The following is a 9,548-nucleotide window of genomic DNA, read 5'->3' on the forward strand; positions in this document are numbered from 1 at the left end:
CGAACTCATCCTTTCAGGGTTGTCGTGCATCACCCTCTTGTCCCGTGTAGTCCACAAACTCCCTGGGATCGCCGCGCTCGGCCAGTCCACGACGCTAGTATCAAAGGACGAATATCAGCAAACGGCGTCGTGCCATCGCGTTGCCAGGACCCTCTGGTTGACACTCGGTGCAACTCTGGTGCAAGGAGCAGTGGGACCCCTCGTCAGGGCTGTGTCTAGTCAACGGAATTTTCCCGTCGTGCCCGTGTTCCGTAAAACAAGTCCGCGCAACATTCATGTGCATGCATAGGCATCATCGACGGCCTGCCATAGCCGGGCTTGGCAACCGGCCCCGCCTACGTGGTCCATGACTGGCCTTAATCCCCTGTGATTGCCGATCAACAGGCATGCATGATCGTTCATGTTCATAGCAATCCATAAATGCTGTGCTGAACATGTCTCTGCATCCAGTTGGACGATTTGTGGACGCTGCAAACCAAGCGTCGTGAGCCCTATTGCGTCGTAGGCTGCTCCAAACGTGATGACTCCCTGCGGATGCCCTAAGACCTGAAACCCAGCTACGCTTCCCCAAATCGAGCGTCGTATACTCCGCCATGTCAATCATGCACCGGCAAGTGCAGCGGATCAACAACATCACTGCTACTGCTGCCGCTAGCGATCCCGCCCGCACCACATTCCACGCCGACCGCTGCTACCCTGGCTGCTGCTCCAGCCCTTGAAATCGTCGCTTGTGATCACGCCCGTGCCACAACGCGCTGCCTGCATTCAAGCCATCAACGCACGCGATCTTTGCTGTTTGTTGTTGTTCTGGTTGCACCACCGGGTTCGGTCAGTCATCCAAGTCGCCACTCTCTGCACGCCTCTTCCTCGTTCTCACCTCCAGCCTCTGGTATCCCGCTAGCGCGTTGTGACACCATTGCCAGGTGAGTCAAGCTGTGCCCGTCAACAACACGCCTCCGCCTTCCTGTCCGACCCGGCCCGTGCACTGACGAGTTTTACGACATCAAACGCCACCACTGACGATGTACGTCATTCCCTTTTGCTCGTTAGTTACATTACTTTCTACAATATATTTTCGGGTATACTCCACCACGCTCGGGTTAGTTAAGTTGAGAGAATTTATCGAGAAAACAACGAGTTGAGTGTCTTCTTAGGTACGAGTCAAGCCCGTCCATTACGTGCAAGCACCTACGAAAATATTCGGTTCGACATTGTAGTCGCCGTCATTGCTCCAACGAGGGTTAGAAGGTCACTATCACTGTCACCGGTCACCCACCGCGGAGCTCAGAGCTCGGTGAATCCCCACAAGTCAGGGCCTGCACATATGTCTGCCTAGGTCACACAACATCACATAGTTACATTCCCCGGAGGGAATTAGCCGTCGGATGACGTCATTGGCGATGTTTGACATCATATTTGGGTATCCGAGAATCGTCTCAGTACCGATCAGACGACGTCCAGAATCACTCTCTCTCTCTGTTGATCTCCCAGACTCCATTCCTCTCTCAATTTTCCTCTATCTCTCTATCTCTCACCCTATTATTCTCTCACTCTCCCTCCCTCTAACAATCTTCCTCTCTTTCACACTGTCGTTCTCCACTCTCCCTCCTGATTACACGCAGTTTTAGTATCCTATATGATCATATTTACATGTTTCTTTGCATTAAATTACTTATATTTGTATGTTATCAAGCTTAAAATAATCAAATCAATTTTTAGAATGTTTTTCTGAATTTTCTGCATTTTTATGCAGTTTTGGAGATTTTTTCTAACAATAGATTCTAAAAGAATATAATTTTTGAGACGGAATATGATTACATTTGGAAAGATATGATTTTTCTAAGTCAAAATATATTTTTATTTTTATTTTTTTGGGCTTGTATTTTATTTAAAATGAACTTTATAAGATTTTCTAGCCTTTATTTTATCTCGTGCCGCCAGGTCGTGCCATTTGATTCGTCAAACAGCGACGAATCATAGCTATCGTTGATGATTGGCGACATCCAATCATTACCTTAGTTAATGATTGGCGTCAGCCAATCATTTAGCTGGGCAATCATCGCTAACACATAAATTTTCAAATTTTTGTGATGCAAGGTGATGTGGACCAATAAAAAAGGGACAATTTTTTTGCAATAAATATCACGTGGACCAAGGCAGAAAAGACAAAATTCCACTTTATTTTTCTTCTTCTCTCTTGTTGGAATGGTCAACGAAGGCAGCTGGGCGACATGGCCGCACGACACGGCGCCACGTGTACACATGGCCTACGCGTGTCCACGTGGTGCACAACTGTCTGCCTTTGATTAGATTAAAGAAAGATATGCGCTGACATGGTGCATGCTGACGCGACGCCACGTCAGCTGCGAAGAATATTAAAATATATTCTTTTTTTAAATAGTCTATTGAATCATTCTTTTGTCCTTTTTTCCCTTTTGTAGGTACACGTTGCATGGAAGACGAGAAGTTCAAACAAGGAAGATGAGAAGTCCGAGCACAAAAGACTAGGATACACAAAAAATTTGAACGACGTGACTGTTTAATCAAAAATGGAAAATGAGGAAGCGGATGACGAGGAGAGAGAAAAATCAAGGGCTAGGATTGCTCCAATTTCAAACGGTCATATCTTATCATTTACAACTCTGATTGAGCTGAAATCTTCAGTACTACTTCATCTTTCCCTCATTCCATCCATACCCTTTGATCTATACATAGAGGCCTGGATCACTGTGAAATTGATCTTGAACTTTCTTCTTACTTGTGTGGGCTGATTGAAATATAGTGAGTTTCGAGATCCATCAAGTGTGTTCCTGGTGTCTTTGGTGTGTGGGAAGAAGCATTAGAGAAGAGGGGGAGCTTACCTGCACTTGTACATTGCCATGATCTTGCAAAACATAAGGGTCTAAGGTAAGTGTCCTCGCCTTACGTTGTTTCTCTCCCGACATCATTGTTGTCATCTTTTTATTTATCCTTTCACTTACATACGTCACCATTATGTCATTTCTATCTTTACCATCATACCGTTCACGCATTTGATCACTATCGTATCCGTCACACCCTCTACCTTATTCTAGTAACACTTTGCATAATTCTACTTATATTTCATCGTTATCACTTTCTCGCCTATTCTATTCTTGTATTTATCTCTTCTCCCACCGATAATTACAATAGCAAGATAATTAAATCCTTAATCACCATTCCTAAGAAAATACGATTAAATATATTTTTATTGAATAATCTCAATTACCAATGATGAATTAAAACCCCTAAAATTGAGACTGTCACATCCCACTCTCAATCTTCCTTTCTTTCTCACTCTATTGATCTTCCTCTCTCTCTGTCATTCTTCCAGTTTCCATGCCTCTCTAGATCTTCCTCTCTCTCTCTCTCTCTCTCTCCCTCACTACTGTTCCTACTCTCTCTCCCTCCCTCCACCTTCCTGTCTCACTCTCTCTATCATTATCCTACTCTCCCTCCCTTGCTTGATCTTCCTCTCTCTATCTCTCACTCCTTCTCTCCCACTCTCCGTCCATCTCTTGATCTTCCTATCCCTCTCTGTTGTTCTCCCACTCTCCCCCCTCTCTCTATGTCGAACTCCTACTCACCCTCCCTCTCTCGATCTTCCTCTCTATCACACACTCTCGTTCTCCCACTCACTGGATCTTCTTCTCTCTCACACATTCTCATTCTCCCACTCTCTGGATCTTCTTCTCTCTCTCACACTCACGTTCTCCAACTTTTCCTTTCTCTCTTGATCTTCCTGTCTCTCTCTCTCACTCTCCTTCTCCCCCTCCCCCCCCTCATTTCCCCTCAATCTCTATGTTGTTCTTCCACTCCCTTCCTTCTCGATCTTCTTCTCTCTCTCTCTCTCTCACTCTCATTCTCCCACTCTCCCACCGCCTATTGATCTCTCTCTCTCTCATTTTCATTCTCCCACTTTCCCCCCTCTCTTGATCTTCCTGTCTCTCTCTCTCTCACTCATTCTCCCATTGTCCCTCCTCTAGATCTTCTTCTTCTTCTCTCTCTCTCTCTCTCTCTATCTTTCTTCCACCCTCCCACACTCTCTCGATCTTCGTGTCTCTCTCACACTCTTGTTCTCCCACTCTCCCTCCCTCTCTCGATCTTCTGCTCTCTCTCTCTCTCTCTCTCGTTTTGCCACTCTTCCTCCCTCTCTCTCTCTCTCACTATTTTTCTCTCACTCTCCCTCCCTCTCTCTCAATATTCCTTGATCTCACATTTTCATTCTCCCACTCTTCCTAAGCACTGGGTTAAACCCAATTTTATTAAACATATTTTGAAATTGTGTTTTCAAAGCCATTTTATTGATCTAATTTGAAATCATTAATTTAGATCAATACAATTATCTTGTTCAACTTATTTTTTAGGACCCATGTTTAAGTCTGAGCTATCATTATTCACCATTTCAGGATAAAATGAAAATTTTATGATTTATTTGCTTAAGCTCTATTTTATATATTTTATTGATTTTTTAGACTAACCCCACTTGACTCCTTAGAGTAAAAGTGGATTTCTAATATCTTCTTGGAGTTTTTTTTATAAAAAACATGATTTAGTTAAATACAATGGTGAATTTGAGGTATAAATGGGAGGAAAGTAGAAACCTGAGCCATCTAACAGATGATAATAAGAGGACCAATACACAAGAAGGCCACTCGAGAAGCCCATTCAAATCTCCTTAAGGGCTGGGTCAACTAAAGGTAAGAATTGCGGAACTAATCTATAATATGAATTTGAAAGGTCTGTTTTGAAATATGGGAAGGAGGGAACGTGGATCAGGCTGGAAATAAAGTAATCCTAGCCATCCAAAGCATTGGAATTAATCCTAGCCATCCAAGCGCTTCTTTTTATTTTCTTCTCCCCTCTCTTTATATTTCATCTTGGATTTCTGCTTCCCGCTTGTTGTAAGAGGTCTAGTGCATCATATTTCTTTGATCAATTCTTGTTCTACAAGAGTGTGGGTGAGAGAGTTCAAGGGTGATCAAGATTTTTGGAGAAAGAGCACCACTTGGCCTTTGACGCAAGTGATAGAATCAGAAAATGTCATGTAATTATGCATATTTTAAGTTCATATTGGGATCATTTCATTTGTATTTTCCCCAATTTTATGAAATATTGAATTCCATGCACTAAATAGAGCAAATGATAAAACATTTCATTTTAACGTCATTTTTTCTGCATGTTATACAATTTAAATATTCCTTTGTGAAAATATACATTTAAGACCTTTTTAAGTTTCTAATGCTCTATTTAGTATGTATCTATGCTATTGCATGAAAGAAAATGAAGTTCGAGAAATAAAGAGAATAAAGAAACAGAGAATATTAAGGAAGAAGAAAGAAAAATATAAATAAATAAATAAATAAATAAAAAGGGTATTGGGCCAGACAAGGAGCCAACCGGGCGCACAAGCGCCCAAGAAAGCCACACCAAGCGAGCGCGTAGGGCACTCAAGCCAGCACATGGCCAGCAAGAGGCAGCGTGCCTGACAGGCAAGCCAAGCCGACAACATTAGGTGCATGTAGGGCCAACCTCAGGCCCATGAACAAGGATTCGCGCACTGAAGGGGTAAGTTTTCAATTCACTTACTGATTCATGCCAACAGTTATATCGTGTTGTGGGGTTTTTGTACTTTCCGATATGGGATTCAAATCCCATATCTATTTTACTTAAAGCAGGCCGGGCCATCGATGGGAAAGAATGTGATCATGACCCAACAGGATGCGATCTAAAGAAAATAGAAATAAAATTAAGACCAAAATTAGAGCCAACCCTGCCTGAAGCTCGTGTCTTTTTGAGCTTTCTTTAAGTAGTGGGATTTGATCTCCGCCATTCAATCTTCTTAGAGAAGATTGGATGATGAGATCTATCTCTCCCTATTTAATATATTTTATATATATTTCAGGGCTTCTTATTGGTCGGCGATAATGACGCAGATGTGAGACCCAAATTGTGGGCAAATCAGATAGAGCAACGTGGACAAAATGCTGACATGGCTAACTGTCTAAATTGGGGTCCACGGTTGTAATTCAATCACAACCGTCAGATTCAAATGAAGGCTATCTAATTGCCAGGGGTATTTTGGTCCACCCTCGCCCCTGGCTATCGATGTCATTGACCAGAGGCCTTTTTAGGCCGGCAAGGGGGGACTGATGGGTGATCCAACCACCCTGGAGGTCTGTCCCAAGCCATTAAAGGGGACCCGAAGGCCCCCCAAATTATGCATCTTTCTACCATAAGTCCATAGGATAGTGGGGATCCCATCTGGCAGCAGCGAGGGCAGAAGGAAGGGTGTGACAACCTCATGACTGCTCTAGAAGCTCCGGGCGGCATCGAAGAAGAGTCTTAGGAGCTTGGCTGCGCACCTAGACGGAGGAGAAGAGAAAGGGGACCCCTAAACTGAAGCTCGGCGGTGGCGATCGGCACCGCCACCCCTTCTCATCGAATCAAGGTAATTCAGGTTCATCATTACCCTCTTTGGCTGATTTTTATGTTTTTCTATTACTCTAGATGCTTAATTTAGAGTTCAATCAACTTAGTGACCGAGTTTTTGTTGAATTTGGTACCACAAACTCGTTGTGGCATTTCATCGAACACCTAGCGTGTTGGATGATTATTTGTTCGATTTACCTAAATTTGACTTTATCAATCTTATGAAAATTTGAAAAATATTTATTCCCCCCTATTTTTATTTCTGTGGGGCATTCTGTCAAACATCTCACGGTCGTTCGACAGAAATACCGCGTATATTCAATTTTATGTATAAAATCTGTTTATAACCCATAAAAAACTTACTAGTAATTAAATAATATACATATATATTTAGTTTTCGACTATAAATAAATATATAAACTATATAAATATCATATAGAAACCTATAAAATACTTATATTAATGCTTATAAAAAGTACTTATACTTATATATAAGAAATATCTTACCTATATAAGTAGTATTTTATAATTAAAAGCTATCTTATAGTTATATAAAAACTTTCTAATTTCTCTTACTACCTCTTCTCTCACTAATACCTCTCTATACTTATACTTAGTATATTATAGTTAGATAATTACTTGATACTCTCTCTTTACCGATCTTCTTAGTATATATAAATATTACTCTAACCCTTTTGTTCTCTCTTAATATATCTTTCTAGATACTTAATTATATTATAATTAGATAATTATTAAGTTTTTCCCTATAGATAACATGCATTTTAAGTACCTTATATGATCATATTTAGATGTTTATCTACATTAATTACTCATATTTGCATGTTATCAAGCTTAAAATGATTAAATCTATTTTTAGAATGAATTTCTGAATTTTTTACATTTTTTTGGGATTTTTCTAACAATATATTATAAAAGAATATATTTTTTGAGACAGAAATGATTTATCTGGAGTTTTTTGAAATTAAATTTGGAAAGATATGATTTTTCTGAGCCAATATATATATTTATAAGTATTTTTTGGGCTTTTATTTTATTTAATATGACTTTTTAAGTATTTTTGGCTTTTTTGGCACAGGTTGACGTGGCACGCTCACGTCCACTCATTTCAAACAAAGAAAACAAAAGAAAAAAGAGGGTGACATGGCGTGCTGATGTGCTGCCACATCAACGTGAAGAAAGAATGGTTTTTTAAAATGTTTTTTCTTTGTTTTTAATCTTTTTCAGGTACACGTGGCACGAAATACGAAGGGCGCCCGCACAGAATACGAAAAGCATTGAATACCAAGTTTTTTGACTTCTTAATGGGCACAGAAACCAAGGTTGTTGATGAGGAGAGAGAAGGAAATCAAGGGCTAGGATTGCTTCAACTTCAAACGACCATAACTTTTGATCTACAACTCTGATTGAGCTGAAATTTTTAGCGTTGCTTTATCTTCCCCTCCTCTTTCTATCCATTTTCCTTCTGATATCTAAATAGAGGCCTGGATCATTATAAAATTCATCTTGAACTTGCTTCCTACTTTTGTGAGCTGATTGAAAGATAGTGAGTTTTGAGATCCATCAAGAGTGTTCTTGGTATCCTGAGTGTGTGGGGAGAAGCATTGGAGAAGAGGGGGAGCTTACCGGCACTCGTAAATTGCCATGATCCTAGCAGAACATAAGGATCTAAGGTAAGTATGTTCGCCTTACGTTGTCTCTTTCCCGACGCCATAGTTAACATAATTAGGGTTTATCATCATTCTTGCACTCTCATTTTACTCTGTTTTCTCATCACTTCATCCTGACCACCGCACCATTCCAAATCCAATCACTATCGTCGTTCATACCATCGTCCATCATCATGTCTGTCACGTGCACTTACTCTTTTATGTAAGTTAAATTAACTTATAACTTACGTATTTTTAATCGATATCACTAGCTCACGTCCTCGAATCTTGTTTCATCTATCCTCTCGTTGATCATCACTAGTATAAGAAAGTAATTCCTTAATCATCGTTCCGTGTGGAGACGATCCATACTCATCACTAACTACATATTTTTAAGTACAGTTAAACATATATTTTTAATGAATAATCTCAATCACCAACAACAAATTTTAACAGTAAAATTGAGATTATCACCTATCTATGTAACTTCTTCTTCTTTTTCTTTACTCTTATTAAACTACTTACTCTTATTAAATTCTTATCTATCTTTTCAATAACCACATTACCATCACTCTTAAATATAATATTTAATTCTTTATTATTCTTAGTATCTATTATATATACACATATAATATCTGATTTCCCTTCTATAATTATCTTATTAAACTAATATTCCCTCTACTTATTAATTACTTATCTCTTCTTGTTCTTATTATATTTAGTATTATTATTATATCTTAATAAATAACAAGTTGATTATTGAATACATACCTAAAGGACAGTCCCCGTGGAGACGACTCTGCTCACGGTATACTCTTGAGTAAGTTTCTATATTTTATCAAATTTATTTGATTGTTGGCAAATTAATTACAACAACATTTAAAATTAACACCACAATTTGCCTCAGTCAGGAAGCGACAACATGGTTTGTGTGATCTCCTGAATGTTTTATTTTCCTTTTCTCACCTTTTTCTCTCGATATATATTCCAATGGATAGTCTAGACTTTAATCTTTCCAAAGCATCAAACATCACTGAAAAGTTCATCGTGTAGCAAAAGTTACAATGATTTCAGTATAGAACCTGTTGGTGCCTAATTCTCCCACTTGGAGGAGCACCGCCGCCCACAAATTGCAGACGAATGTGCTCTTTAACAATAAGTCTTATTTCTTGCCCTAAAAAAATTCCACAATAATTCCTCGAAAATCACACTTAATTATTATAACTTATCTAAAATAAAATAAATATGTATTTCATTTATTTAAAATAGTTTTGACTAGTTTCCATTTATGTCATTGATTTTCCTATTTAGAACATATTTAAAAATCCAGAAAAATATAAAATAAATTAAAAGAATTATTTTAAAATATATTTGAATTGAAATTGACTCTCTTATTAGTTGCTCCTTGAGGATTCCACCCTTACCCTGTTC

General features: G+C 39.2%; 1 long non-coding RNA gene across 1 annotated transcript; it reads left to right on the plus strand.

The window, feature by feature from the left end:
* Positions 1 to 5,409: 5,409 nt before the first annotated feature.
* LOC144704775 (uncharacterized) lies at positions 5,410 to 7,955 on the plus strand. The gene is made up of 3 exons (XR_013581902.1): positions 5,410 to 5,586; positions 5,924 to 6,469; positions 7,547 to 7,955. It is a non-coding gene; the product is annotated as an uncharacterized LOC144704775 (long non-coding RNA).
* Positions 7,956 to 9,548: the final 1,593 nt, after the last annotated feature.

The sequence above is a fragment of the Wolffia australiana genome, chromosome 6 (genome assembly GCF_029677425.1).
Source record: "Wolffia australiana isolate 7733 chromosome 6, ASM2967742v1".
NCBI lineage: Eukaryota > Viridiplantae > Streptophyta > Magnoliopsida > Alismatales > Araceae > Wolffia > Wolffia australiana.